Source organism: Lithobates pipiens, unplaced genomic scaffold (genome assembly GCF_037356315.1).
Source record: "Lithobates pipiens isolate NorthernLeopardFrog02 unplaced genomic scaffold, aLitPip1_a1.2 Scaffold_28, whole genome shotgun sequence".
Lineage (NCBI taxonomy): Eukaryota > Metazoa > Chordata > Amphibia > Anura > Ranidae > Lithobates > Lithobates pipiens.
Window position 1 is genome coordinate 148,395,199 of NW_027507789.1, and position 15,199 is coordinate 148,410,397.

A 15,199-nucleotide genomic window follows, 5' to 3' on the forward strand; every position below is an offset into this window, starting at 1 on the left:
TAGACGTGTCAGGTCCAGCCTAAAATGAGAAGGGGAAGGACAGTTATATCCGTTAATTCCCCTTCATTTTTCCATAAGGCTGCATACAGACCGACATAAAAAAGTATATATATTTCCTTACCTTAAATTGTATCTCTCAGCAAGTCACCTCCTCCATGGCCATTGCAGACTGATAACAGACTGCTCCTGGCCCATTAAAGTATCTCACTGCCCCACCTCCTTCCCTCCCCTTCCAGGTGAAGTAAATATTACTCACCTGTGAGTCCTATCACCTAAGCGCGGTCCCCCGGGTGTGCGGCGCACGACGTCGCCCCATGCCTACATCCAAAATGGCTCCGTGGGAGGAGTGACGTCATGTGTCACGCTCCCACCGACACGCATGCGCAGATCGTACCTTAGCCCTGGAGTTGGCCAGACAGTGTTGTTCACTAAACTACTTCCCCTAGGAAGCACAGCACCAGCAAAAGTGTCAGCAACTGCACATTCATGTAGGATGTGTAAACGCATTTAACCTCACGTTCGTCCAAGATGTCTATAGGGCGAGCGTGGGTGGAAAACCTAGGGAGACAGAGAAACGGGAAGCTGGGGTGATCAGACCCACATCCCATTTCTGTTACAGGTATACCGATGACCGAGAAAAAAGGCCACCAGGGGGAAAAAACGAAAGGTACCTGCCAACCAAGGGCAGGGTTCTCCCCTCCATAGTGGCCTTAGCGTGCCGGGATCCCATCCAAAAGATCCCCATGGTGTTCGAAGAGCCAAAATTCACCTAATCGAGGGGGGAAGAAAAGTACATAAAAAAAAAAAAAAAGAAGGCTACTGCATTAGAATTAAAACTAGGTGAGGGATATTGGTCTGATTTTTTCTTTAATAGGGATTTAGGTTTTTTCACCCTTTCTTCTAAATTGCCCTCTTGTATGGATAAAAGTTTTTCAATATCAAGGCTGTCAATTAAGTCAGCCTGATCATCGTTTTCATCGAGGAGAGAGACCAGTAAGTTGATCGCATTTTCCTCCTCCTTACTCAGTTGTTTATCTGAATCAGATGTCTCGTTATACGTATTTTTTAAAAGAAGTTTTCTTATAAAGAGGTTGAGGTCCCTTGCTACCTCAAATTTATTCAAATTTTCATTTGGGCAGAATCCCAGACCCTTCAGAAGTACTTCTGTTTCTAGATTGGTTAAAGTGTAAGAAGATAAATTAATTATATTCATCTGTGTATTCAAAGGAATTATCATAGAGTGATTTATGTAGTTGTCGGCACATACGCCATTTTGTTCCCTTATGCCGCGTACACACGAGCGGACTGTATGGCGTACTTAGTCCATCATACAATCCGACGGACAGTCCGTCATACTTTCGACTGAACGGACTTGACCACACACTTGATACCCAAACAGTCCGTCGAAAGCTTGCGCGATGACGTGTACAGCACGTACGACGGGACTAGAAATAGGAAGTCCAATACACAGCAAAGCACCCTTCCGCCGTGTAAATCCTTTCTGGGCATGCGCCATTCTTAGTCCGTCGAACTAGCCTACTGACGAGCGGATTGTCCGCTGAAACCAAAGTACGACGGACAGAATTTCGAAAAATCCAAAATACTTAGTACGCCAGACTGCACGCTGAAAAAGTCAGCTGAAGCCCACACACGAGCGGACTGTCCGCTGAAATGTGTTTCGACGGACTAAGTACGCCATACAGTCCGCCCGTGTGTACGCGGCATTAGATTATATTTGAGCTCAGGCGGCTTGGAAAAGAAGAAGAGGAAAAGATAGGTGCCATAGGGGTGGAGTTCGTGTCTCTGCGATCGGTGTATTGTCGTAAGTTAGTGCAATCTTGTGCCTCTTCACAGGGGGAAATAGAAGAAAGTTCTACAGAGATCTCTCTCTGTGAATTACCTGTCACCGAAAGATTAGATGTGCCCGAAGTCTGTGAGATCGGTGTTGGATGTGTGTTATGTCCTCGTAGTTACAGTCCGCCTATCACTGCGGTCCCGGTTCCCATCCAAGAAGGTGGTCAAACATCCCCCCCTCATTATGAGCCTAGACCTGCATCTTGGAGTGAAGATCGTATATATAGGTGGTGCGTTTTAGTGGTGCGTTGTGTTTTTTTTTTTTATTATTGTACGTATATATAATTATTTCTTACGTTTTTTTATAGATTCTACTATTTTGTAAATTTAAGTGTGCTAAAATGGATCATCCCTGAAGAAGCAGTAAGATAACTCCGTAACGCGTAGGTTACATTGGATGCACAGTATTAACGCAATTTGACCTTGTTTGTAGAATGCTTTGAATACGCCTATATACAATGTCATAGAAGTCTGTTCTTTTTGAATAAGATGTAGGAAGCAAATGTTTTCTGGTTCTATAAATATATGCACATGGAGGAAGTAATGTGTCCCTTTCTCCTGTTCGGAAATGTATGTTAATATATTATTCTTTGTTTATGTTGAAATAAAATTATTTTTTTATATATTTTTACCAAATCAATTGGTGTCACAGTCTATGCCTAAAAAGTCCCGCCTTTTTTAACCACTTTCAGACCGGACCATTTTGCTGGTAAATGACCAGAGGTCTTTTTACACTTTGGCACTGCGCTGCTTTAACTGGTAATTGCGCGGTCATGCAATGTTGTACCCAAACAAAATTTGCGTCCTTTTCTTCCCACAAATAGAGCTTTCTTTTGATGGTATTTGATTGCCTCTGCGATTTTTATTTTTTGCGATATAAACGTAAAAAGACCGCAAATTTTGAAAAAAAATGATATTTTCTACTTTTTGTTATTAGAAAAATCCAATAAACTCAATTTTAGTCATACATTTAGGACAAAATGTATTCAGCCACATGTCTTTGGTAAAAAAAAAGTCAATAATTGTATATTTATTGGTTTGCGCAAAAGTTGTCACATCTACAAACTAAGGTACGTTTTCTGGAATTTACGCAGCTTTTAGTTTACGACTGCCTATCTCATTTCTTGAGGTGCTAAAATGACAGGGCAGTACAAAACCCCCCCAAATGACCCCATTTTGGAAAGTAGACCCCCTAAGGAAATTGATAAGAGGCATGTTGAGCCCATTGAATATTTTATTTTTTTGCCTCAAGCGATTGAATAATGACAAAAAAAAAATTTTTTTTTTTTTTTTACACAAAGTTGTCACTAAATGATATATTGCTCACACATGCTATGGGCGTATGTGAAATGACACCCCAAAATAAATTCTGCTGCTTCTCCTGAGTACGGGGATACCACATATGTGGGACTTTTTGGGAGCCTAGCCGCGTACAGGGCCCCGAAAACCAAGCACCGCCTTCAGGCTTTCTAAGGGCGTCAATTTTTGATTTCACGCCTCACTACCTATTACAGTTTTGAAGGCCATAAAATGCCAAGATGGCACAAAACCCCCACAAATGACCCCATTTTAGAAAGTAGACACCCCAAGCTATTTGCTGAGAGGCATGTTGAGTCCATGGAATATTTTATATTTTGCCACAAGTTGCGGGAAAATTACAAACTTTTTTTTTTTTTTTTTTTTTTTCACAAAGTTGTCACTAAATGATATATTGCTCATGCATGCCATGGGCATATGTGAAATGACACCCCAAAATAAATTCTGCTGCTTCTCCTGAGTACGGGGATACCACATATGTGGGACTTTTTGGGAGCCTAGCCGCGTACGGGGCCCCGAAAACCAAGCACCGCCTTCAGGCTTTCTAAGGGCGTAATTTTTTGAGTTCACTTCTCACTACCTATTACAGTTTTGAAGGCCATAAAATGCCAAGATGGCACAAAACCCCCACAAATGACCCCATTTTAGAAAGTAGACACCCCAAGCTATTTGCTGAGAGGCATGTTGAGTCCATGGAATATTTTATATTTTGCCACAAGTTGCGGGAAAATTACAAACTTTTTTTTTTTTTCACAAAGTTGTCACTAAATGATATATTGCTCACGCATGCCATGGGCATATGTGAAATGACACCCCAAAATAAATTCTGCTGCTTCTCCTGAGTACGGGGATACCACATATGTGGGACTTTTTGGGAGCCTAGCCGCGTACGGGGCCCCAAAAACCAAGCACCGCCTTCAGGCTTTCTAAGGGCGTTACAGTTTTGAAGGCCATAAAATGCCAAGATGGCACAAACCCCCCCCCCCCAAATGACCCCATTTTAGAAAGTAGACACCCCTAAATTTAGGGGTACACTAGTGAGACTAGGTAATAAATGGCGGGTGCCCTGAAACTATAAAAAAATAACTAACCAACCAGCGTCACCTGTAACAGTTATATGGTGATCACTGGTGAAAGGGTTAACTAGGGGGCAATCAGGGGGCTTTATGCGGTAGTATATGGGGGTCCCTGGCGCTATAAAAAGCTGCGGCGAACCTAAATACCTACCTGCCTAACTAGCGTCACCTGTGACACTAATACAGCGATCAGAAAAACGATCGCTTATTAGGCTGGGTTCACACTGGAGTGATGCGGGAACGCCACGAATGCGCGGCGGGTTCCCGCATCGCATGCCTCCCGGCGGCAGTTCACACTGCCCTATGCGAACTGCTGGGAGTGTCAGTGAAATGTTAATGACACCCCCAGATCAGTTCGCATATCGCAGTGCGATCTGCAAACTTGGATCGCATGGTGTGAACACCCATGCGATCCGATTCTGCTGCGGACCAAAAAAAGGGTCCCGTGCGAGTTTGCGGCGGGTGCGACACGAATTCAGCCATACTATCTGTATAGCTGAACTCGAATCGCACAGAGATCGGATGTGATTTGCACTGCAGTGCGGTGCGAATCACATCCGTTCTCATAAACCGCTGCAATGTGAACCCAGCCTTAGTGACACTGGCGACGGGGGGTGATCACGGGGTTAAACCTTTATTGGGGGGGTTAGGGGGGTACCTTAGAACTAAAGGGGGCTAACCCTAACTGCCCTAACAGTTATTAGTCACAAATGACACCTGCCGGGTGATCAGGGGGTTAAACCTTTATTAGGTAATAAATGGCGGGTGCCCTGAAACTATAAAAAAATAACTAACCAACCAGCGTCACCTGTAACAGTTATATGGTGATCACTGGTGAAAGGCTTAACTAGGGGGCAATCAGGGGGCTTTATGCGGTAGTATATGGGGGTCCCTAGCGCTATAAAAAGCTGCGGCGAACCTAAATACCTACCTGCCTAACTAGCGTCACCTGTGACACTAATACGGCGATCAGAAAAATGATCGCTTATTAGGCTGGGTTCACACTGGAGCGATGCGGAAACGCCGCGAATCCGCGGCGGGTTCCCGCATCGCATGCCTCCCGGCGGCAGTTCACACTGCCCTATGCGAACTGCTGGGAGTGTCAGTGAAATGTTACTGACACCCCCAGATCAGTTCGCATATCGCAGTGCGATCTGCAAACTCGGATCGCATGGTGTGAACACCCATGCGATCCGATTCTGCTGCGGGCCAAAAAAAGGGTCCCGTGCGAATTTGCGGCGGGTGCGGCGGGTGTGGCGGGTGCGGCGGGTGCGGCGAATGGCTGAACTCGAATCGCACAGAGATCGGATGTGATTTGCACTGCAGTGCGGTGCGAATCACATTCGTTCTCATAAACCGCTGCAATGTGAACCCAGCCTTAGTGACACTGGCGACGGGGGGTGATCACGGGGTTAAACCTTTATTGGGGGGGTTAGGGGGGTACATTAGAACTAAAGGGGGCTAACCCTAACTGCCCTAACAGTTATTACAGTCACAAATGACACCAATGCAAAAAAAAAAAAAAAAAAAAAAAATGACATTGGTGTCACTGTGACTGGGGGGCAGGGGTAATTGGGGGGGTGATCGGGGGGTAAAGGGGGGGTGTGAGTGTGCCTGGCATGTTCTACTGTGTGTGGGATGTGTTGGTGCAACTCACTGATCCGCTCTCCTCCGTGTCGGAACGAAAAATACCGACACGGAGGAGAGAATACATCACTTCCTCTCCTGTGTTTACATTACAGGAGAGGAAGTGATGTCACCGGGGATTTCCATTCGTCGGGAGCGATCGCGAGGGGGTGGCCATGAATGAATGGCCGTCCCCTCGTCCGGGATCGCTCCCGAACGAAAACCGACCGCCGCAGGCACCGGGCGGGGGCCCGATCGGGCCCCCGACCCGCGGGAGGCAAAGGACGTACATATATGTGCTTATGCCTGCCCGTGCCATTCTGATGACGTACATCGGCGTGAGGCGGTCGGCAAGTGGTTAAGGGGAAAACTACTAATTCAGGATCTGGAATGGAAGAAAACACCTGGACATTCATTTGGGTTAATTCTCGTGATAATGCGGTTACATAATTAGTCAACACATCAGATTGCAACTGTAACTGTTGGGGAAAGTGACAGCCAAGTCTGGGGGCTGAACCAATCAAAATTTTATAAGGGGATAGGGCCTATTTCCCCCCCGGGGTGTGTGTCTGACACTGAACAGGGCAATGGGCAAACTGTCTGGCCGACTCATGTTAGTCTTTTGGGCCATCTTTAACATCCTGTTTTTCTAGTGTCCCTTTCATCCTTTCTACCTTCCCGCTACTTTGAGGGTGGTAAGGGGTGTGTAGAGCCAACTGAACCCCCATTGCTGCCCTAATCTTTTGTAAGGGTTGCTGTGAAGGCTGGGCCTGATCGCTCTCTATCACATCTGGGACCTCAAATCTACATACTATCTCACTCAGTAGTTCCTTAGCTGTGGTCCTGGCAGTCATGTCCACCTCCACTAGGGCGTATTCAAATCTGTCACTCCTTTGGCATTTGGGAGTGATCAATTTGTATCCTCTGGAAGGGGTATAGAGCTTTTGCGAGGTGCTTCTTCTGTGCCTTTTCTGTACATTCTGGGTTACATTTGTTGCAGATAGTGCATGATCTGCAGAAGTTGTTGGTCAATGGAGTAACTCATAAGTTCATAAGAGTCTTTGTCAAGTGGGCAGCTCCATTTGCCCATTGCACCATGGCTGGGTACATACTCCTGGGTAGACAAGGCTTCTTGTTGCACTCGAATAGTCCATCTCTGAGAGTTCCTCCTCTCCGTTTCCAGCTTTCCTTCTCATCCGGACTTGCTGCTTCCTGTAATTCTTTCAGATAAACTCTGTCCACTGGGAGAGTCTGTAGGGTAAGCATGGAGTGGTCTTCTTCTACCACCCTGCTTTCCACTTCCCGGGGACCACTGGCTGTCTGTCTGGCAGCTGAATCGGCTAGATTGCCTCGAGCTTCCTTCGAGTTGAGTTTGTCGTGTGCTTTACTTTTAGAATAGTCACTTGGGTTGGGAGAAGCAGGGCGTCCATCAAGTCCTTGATGGCTGAGCTATGTTTCACAGGTGTTCCTTCAGCCATCAGGAACCCTCTGTCTTTCTAGATAACACCAAAATCATGGGCAACGCTGAAAACATATTTTGAGTCCGTATGAATATTGGCTCTTTTTCCCTCTGCCAATTTACATGCTGTAGTAAGTGCTTGCAGCTCTGCCACCTGTGCAGACATCACCAGCGGTAAGGTTTCAGTTTGGAGAACTGAGTTTTCAGTGGTGACCTGGATCCTGCAGGGGTATTTCACTCACGATGGGGAGATGCGTGGTTTCCAGCCACGTTAGTTTGATGCAGTCATGGGGTGACAAGTCAAGACTCGACTCCTCCTCCTTTCCCCCCTCGAGAAGTGAAAGAAGGGTGGTAGGTTTCAGTGTTTGACAACGTAATAGAGTAATGCTGTCTAGAAGGTAGGAACACAGGAGTCTCAAGTGTCTGGCAGTGGACAGATGTTTCGGCTGGATCTTGGTGGAGTATGGGAGCAATGTCATGGGGAGCAAGCAGAACGAGGCAGAGTCCGAGGACCAAGCCCAAAGTTTTGTCAAACAAGGCTTGTGCAGCAAAGACAGCTCCCAGATACTATGGGCCTCCTCTTGCTATCGCATCCAGCTGACAGGAATAATATCCTATAGGGCGTAGGCAGATGCCGTGTGATTGGATGAGTACACCTGTAGCATGTCCCAGATGTTCGGATACAAAGGGCTTGAACGTTTTGTCGTAGTCTGGAAGCCCTAGCGCCAGAGATGGTGTGCTTGAAGGCCTCAAAGTTGTATATTGCTTCAGGAGACATCTGGAAGGGGTCTGCTTTCAGGGCATCATACAAAGCTTGCATCAGTAGGGAGCCTTCTGGAATCCATGCTCTGCAATAGTAAATTAGTCCAAGGAAGGAATGAAGGGGCTTCTGGCCTTGTGGCAGTGGGATGTCGGAGATTGCTTTCACCCTGTCTTCAGTGAGGTGTCTTGTCCCATGGGACAAGACAGTGTCCAAGAACAATTACAGATGTTGAGCACCACTGCAATTTGGGCTTTCAGGCTTTGCAACCCTGTTTGGCAAGATAGCCCAACTGGCTTTCTGAGGTGACTTCAACAGTGGGTAAGTCAGCTGCACAGTGGAGAAGGTCATCAACATATTGGAGGAGAGTCACTTCCAGGTGATCCTCTTATGTGTCAAGGATGATAGCCATAGCGTTTGCAAACTAGCTTGGAGAGTTCTGTGCCCCTTTTGGCATAACTGGCTAGGTATGTTGCTGTCTTTTCGTGGGTGAATGCAAAAGGTACCAGCAAGGGGGGTGTAGGTGGACACTGAAGAGAGCGTTTGCATGGTCCACCACTGTGAGGTACTTTGCAGTCCGGGACACCCCCGCAAGTAGCTGGTTCTCTTTTAGGGGTTCTCTTCTTCCTAGAGAACAGAGGTGTGTTGCATGGAGGTGCACAGGGTATCAGGGCTCCATTTGACACGAGGGCCTTGACATGCTTCAAAATAGCTGCAGATTGAGCTAACTTTGGGGGGGGGGGGTATTGTGGTTTCTGGGGAAATGATGCGCCCTCTTTGAACTAAAATGGATCATCCCTGAAGAAGCAGTAAGATAACTCCGTAACGCGTAGGTTACATTTGATGCACAGTATTAATGCAATTTGACCTTGTTTGTAGAATGCTTTGAATACGCCTATATACAATGTCATAGAAGTCTGTTCTTTTTGAATAAGATGTAGGAAGCAAATGTTTTCTGGTTCTATAAATATATGCACATGGAGGAAGTAATGTGTCCCTTTCTCCTGTTCGGAAATGTATGTTAATATATTATTCTTTGTTTATGTTGAAATAAAATTATTTTTTTATATATTTTTACCAAATCAATTGGTGTCACAGTCTATACCTAAAAAGTCCCGCCTTTTTTAAGGGGAAAACTACTAATTCAGGATCTGGAATGGAAGAAAACACCTGGACATGCATTTGGGTTAATTCTCGTGATAATGCGGTTACATAATTAGTCAACACATCAGATTGCAACTGTAACTGTTGGGAAAAGTGACAGCCAAGTCTGGGGGCTGAACCAATCAAAATTTTATAAGGGGATAGGGCCTATTTCCCCCCCGGGGTGTGTGTCTGACACTGAACAGGGCAATGGGCAAACTGTCTGGCCGACTCATGTTAGTCTTTTGGGCCATCTTTAACATCCTGTTTTTCTAGTGTCCCTTTCATCCTTTCTACCTTCCCGCTACTTTGAGGGTGGTAAGGGGTGTGTAGAGCCAACTGAACCCCCATTGCTGCCCTAATCTTTTGTAAGGGTTGCTGTGAAGGCTGGGCCTGATCGCTCTCTATCACCTCTGGGACCTCAAATCTACATACTATCTCACTCAGTAGTTCCTTAGCTGTGGTCCTGGCAGTCATGTCCACCTCCACTAGGGCGTATTCAAATCTGTCACTCCTTTGGCATTTGGGAGTGATCAATTTGTATCCTCTGGAAGGGGTATAGAGCTTTTGCGAGGTGCTTCTTCTGTGCCTTTTCTGTACATTCTGGGTTACATTTGTTGCAGATAGTGCATGATCTGCAGAAGTTGTTGGTCAATGGAGTAACTCATAAGTTCATAAGAGTCTTTGTCAAGTGGGCAGCTCCATTTGCCCATTGCACCATGGCTGGGTACATACTCCTGGGTAGACAAGGCTTCTTGTTGCACTCGAATAGTCCATCTCTGAGAGTTCCTCCTCTCCGTTTCCAGCTTTCCTTCTCATCCGGACTTGCTGCTTCCTGTAATTCTTTCAGATAAACTCTGTCCACTGGGAGAGTCTGTAGGGTAAGCATGGAGTGGTCTTCTTCTACCACCCTGCTTTCCACTTCCCGTGGACCACTGGCTGTCTGTCTGGCAGCTGAATCGGCTAGATTGCCTCGAGCTTCCTTCGAGTTGAGTTTGTCGTGTGCTTTACTTTTAGAATAGTCACTTGGGTTGGGAGAAGCAGGGCGTCCATCAAGTCCTTGATGGCTGAGCTATGTTTCACAGGTGTTCCTTCAGCCGTCAGGAACCCTCTGTCCTTCCAGATAACACCAAAATCATGGGCAACGCTGAAAACATATCTTGAGTCCGTATGAATATTGGCTCTTTTTCCCTCTGCCAATTTACATGCTGTAGTAAGTGCTTGCAGCTCTGCCACCTGTGCAGACATCACCAGCGGTAAGGTTTCAGTTTGGAGAACCGAGTTTTCAGTGGTGACCTGGATCCTGCAGGGGTATTTCACTCACGATGGGGAGATGCGTGGTTTCCAGCCACGTTAGTTTGATGCAGTCATGGGGTGACAAGTCAAGACTCGACTCCTCCTCCTTTCCCCCCTCGAGAAGTGAAAGAAGGGTGGTAGGTTTCAGTGTTTGACAACGTAATAGAGTAATGCTGTCTAGAAGGTAGGAACACAGGAGTCTCAAGTGTCTGGCAGTGGACAGATGTTTCGGCTGGATCTTGGTGGAGTATGGGAGCAATGTCATGGGGAGCAAGCAGAACGAGGCAGAGTCCGAGGACCAAGCCCAAAGTTTTGTCAAACAAGGCTTGTGCAGCAAAGACAGCTCCCAGATACTATGGGCCTCCTCTTGCTATCGCATCCAGCTGACAGGAATAATATCCTATAGGGCGTAGGCAGATGCCGTGTGATTGGATGAGTACACCTGTAGCATGTCCCAGATGTTCGGATACAAAGGGCTTGAACGTTTTGTCGTAGTCTGGAAGCCCTAGCGCCAGAGATGGTGTGCTTGAAGGCCTCAAAGTTGTATATTGCTTCAGGAGACATCTGGAAGGGGTCTGCTTTCAGGGCATCATACAAAGCTTGCATCAGTAGGGAGCCTTCTGGAATCCATGCTCTGCAATAGTAAATTAGTCCAAGGAAGGAATGAAGGGGCTTCTGGCCTTGTGGCAGTGGGATGTCGGAGATTGCTTTCACCCTGTCTTCAGTGAGGTGTCTTGTCCCATGGGACAAGACAGTGTCCAAGAACAATTACAGATGTTGAGCACCACTGCAATTTGGGCTTTCAGGCTTTGCAACCCTGTTTGGCAAGATAGCCCAACTGGCTTTTTGAGGTGACTTCAACAGTGGGTAAGTCAGCTGCACAGTGGAGAAGGTCATCAACATATTGGAGGAGAGTCACTTCCAGGTGATCCTCTTATGTGTCAAGGATGATAGCCATAGCGTTTGCAAACTAGCTTGGAGAGTTCTGTGCCCCTTTTGGCATAACTGGCTAGGTATGTTGCTGTCTTTTCGTGGGTGAATGCAAAAGGTACCAGCAAGGGGGGTGTGGGTGGACACTGAAGAGAGCGTTTGCATGGTCCACCACTGTGAGGTACTTTGCAGTCCGGGACACCCCCGCAAGTAGCTGGTTCTCTTTTAGGGGTTCTCTTCTTCCTAGAGAACAGAGGTGTGTTGCATGGAGGTGCACAGGGTATCAGGGCTCCATTTGACACGAGGGCCTTGACATGCTTCAAAATAGCTGCAGATTGAGCTAACTTTAGGGGGGGGGGGGGGGGTATTGTGGTTTCTGGGGAAATGATGCGCCCTCTTTGAACTTGACTGAAACTGGTGGCACCTTTAAGTGACAGTTGTCTTCCGGTCCTGTGGATCATAGGCACGCAGGGATTCTGTCAAGTACTTCCTGTGGTATTGAACTTGGAGTTATTGCTTCATGAAGTGTCATCAGAAGAGGCAGAGAATACAAAGCAGATGAGTCTTCCAAGGATAGGGGAGTATGTAACTTCACTCCCCCTTCAGGTGTGAAAATGATTGACGCCTGTAGTCTGGACAGCACATCAGCTCCTTGTAGATTCAAGGGACATGTAGAGGACACCACAAATATGGCAAGCAAATCAGGAAATGTCCCCACTTGGAGAGGCTCATTGGACTGGAGCGGGGCACCCCATACACTCCCACGCAGGAAACATCAATAGTGGAAAGGAAAGAATTATCAGGCAGGTCCTCAGCCCTCAACACACTCCTGGCTGCACTCATGTCAATGAGAAAAGTGGTAGGTAGGGGCGTTGTTTTTTTTTTTTTTTCCTTTTTGGTTTTCTATCCCTCTGGCCACCAACAGTAAATCGGACATTTTCATTGAGCGATATTCAGGGTGGGCCACCATCAGGCTTTTTCTGATATCCTCTCTGAGTCCTGAGACAAAAGCAGATGATAACATGTGTGTGTGTCTTTTCATAGAGGGAGAAGCCCAGATCATCAAAGGCCTGTATAAGTCTAGCATGATACTTCTCCACAGACTCCCCTTTATCTTGGGCAATATCTTGGATTGTGGTGGTCTGATCTGCCAATTTCTCCTTTGCCCAGTCGCGGAGTTGTGCACAGAACTCCACGCCTGAGGTGTAGGAAGTGGCACTTGTCAGGCAGACATCATAGTAGGGCCGCCTGCATAACCGGCCAAAAGACATGTCCTGCTTTAATTTGGCATAGGCTGATCAAGTCTCTCCAGGCAGCTTAGTAAGTTTCTTGTATCTGCACTATCCTGCGGTAGAAGGGCATTGGCTGTTTCTCTGGGTCAAGCAGACTTGTAACTAAGGTTGCTGCTTGTGATGGGGTAAAAGCAACATACATCACCAGTGCCCCTTCTGGTAACCAAGACTGGTGTTGGGGCGGGGGCTGAGAATGGGCACTGTTTCTTATGGTTGTCAGCATACGTTTGAGATCCTTCCGGAACTGTGAGTCTGGAGCCGGATTGGGGGTTAAATCAGCAGGTGGCCTTGCTGCCTGTTGTTGGCCTTCCCACTCGGACACTTCTTCATCATTAACATATCCGGCTTGTGAAGGTAGTGCTTCCATATTAGGGAAGACAGGCGTGTGGTAGGAACCATCCTGGTTTAAAACAGGAAGAACTTGGTATAGGCCATGGCTGGGCCTACTGGGTGTACCAAGATGGCCGCCGGCAGGAAGTGCACTGGGCTGGGCAGAAAGTGAAGGTATGGGTGCACTAAGATGGCTGCCAGGTGAAGTTGTCACAGTGGGTTGTGCTTGGGCTGGAGTTTTAAGAAGGGAGTGGGTGTAAGGCGGATGGCAGGGTTGTCCCTCTCCTCCTTTGTTCCAGTTTTAGTATATGGGGGCGGTACAGCCACATTATTAACTCTGTGATACACATACATAGTACAATTGGCATCTTTCTTGATTTCCTCTTCTATCCAACCCTCTTTGCAATGCCCTTGCCGTCCTGTACCATGCTTCTGCCACATCCAATAAGCCGTTATCACACAGAGCGCCCCTTTATTCTCTTATCAGCACACACCATTCCTCTGCTTCCTGCAACATCTTCTCTCCTCTTCACAATATCACATGCTAGCATTCCCTTCTCTCTCTCTCTCTCTCTCTCTCAGCAGACGGCTTAAGAGGAGAATACAGGCAACTAATGGGTTAATATTCCTCTGACTGCTGTCTTATCAAAGAATTCCTAGGGTGGGGGCTCGCATCCCTGCGAGCCATCCTGTCTTCCTGTCTCCTCGCAGGCTCCCGGCTGTTCTCTTCGAGGGTCAAAACTAGCACGTCAGAGGTGGTGTGGAGCAGTGGCTTATGGCCCAACTGATCCTTCAGGTAGCCACCTTCTCCCCAACCCTCCTCATGTATGGCAAACAGTAATCCACAAATACACTCAGGACATTACACCTGACACTGTTTGAACTGCAAAGATAGCTCTCGGGAAAAGCTCACCAGAGTTACAAAACTGCCAAATTCCAGCTAGCCTTCGTTCAGTCTGCCCAATCCGCAGCTGAGATTAACCCTCAAGAAAAGCTCACCCGAGAAGAACGTTTATAGACGTTTGCAAGACTGCCACTTCCGCAAGCCTTCTTTCAAACTGCCCTAATTCGCAGCTTGAGATTAACCCTCAGAGGTCCTACACAGCCAACCTCGAGTAACCCCGTCTATAAACGCCTGCAGAATTCCACCCCACCACTAGAGGTAGAATCTAGGGGTGAGGATGGACACACGCCTGCAGCTGCACTTTCAGTCTGCTAAATTTGCAGTCCTTCAGAATGACAGACACTGAACAGATAATAGTCAGCAGAAAACCATTAGCAGGTTTGTTAAAACAGCTCCAGGCGAGAAATAAGTTACCTGCCTCTTTGAACAATCGAAAGGAGCCAACAAGACAAAATCAACCGGCCCAACCAGAGAAGTCGTACAATGGTAAGGATAAATATGCTTACCGTACTGTTAGGGCTGCGCGCTTAACCCCCTTCTCTGATCTGGCCAGCTGTTCAGTCCTGGAATGCGGTCTCCCTTCGATTGTGACCTGAAGCCCCCACGCTCGGCGCCAGTTGAAATGGATAAGAACTACAAATTAGTTTGAGGTTATCTGCTGCTATTTCTAATTAAAAAGTATAAATGTGCATGCACATTAGAAGTAAACACTCTCTGAGACACGTTCAGCTCAGGCTACTTCTAACTTCTGATTTATTGGTGGGCGGTGTTGATATTTTATACAGAAAGATACGTCATTGCTATGTCAGTCTAATTGGTACATCTTATTGGTTACAATACAAGAGAAATGAAGAAACTTGATGCTTGAAGTTTGGTTGAAGCTGGTTCCCTTATCTCAAATGCATTCTTCTAACGCGGGGGATGTAGGGGGTAGATGCCATATTTAAGTCCGAACAGAGAAGTCAATCTGTATACTACATAATAAGGAACATGTATGCACATAAGCAAATAGACATTTTCTGATTATCATTATGTACATTAGATTCCTTAACACACTGACACCCCACCATCCTGACACTGATGGGGATCTCTACTGACCTATTGTGTGCTGATAACAGGAATCCTGCTGCAGGTATCTGGGGACATTTTATAGCCAGCATCACTCTGCTCTCTCCTATCAGCATGTTCCCTGTCGTCATATTGGCACACAAC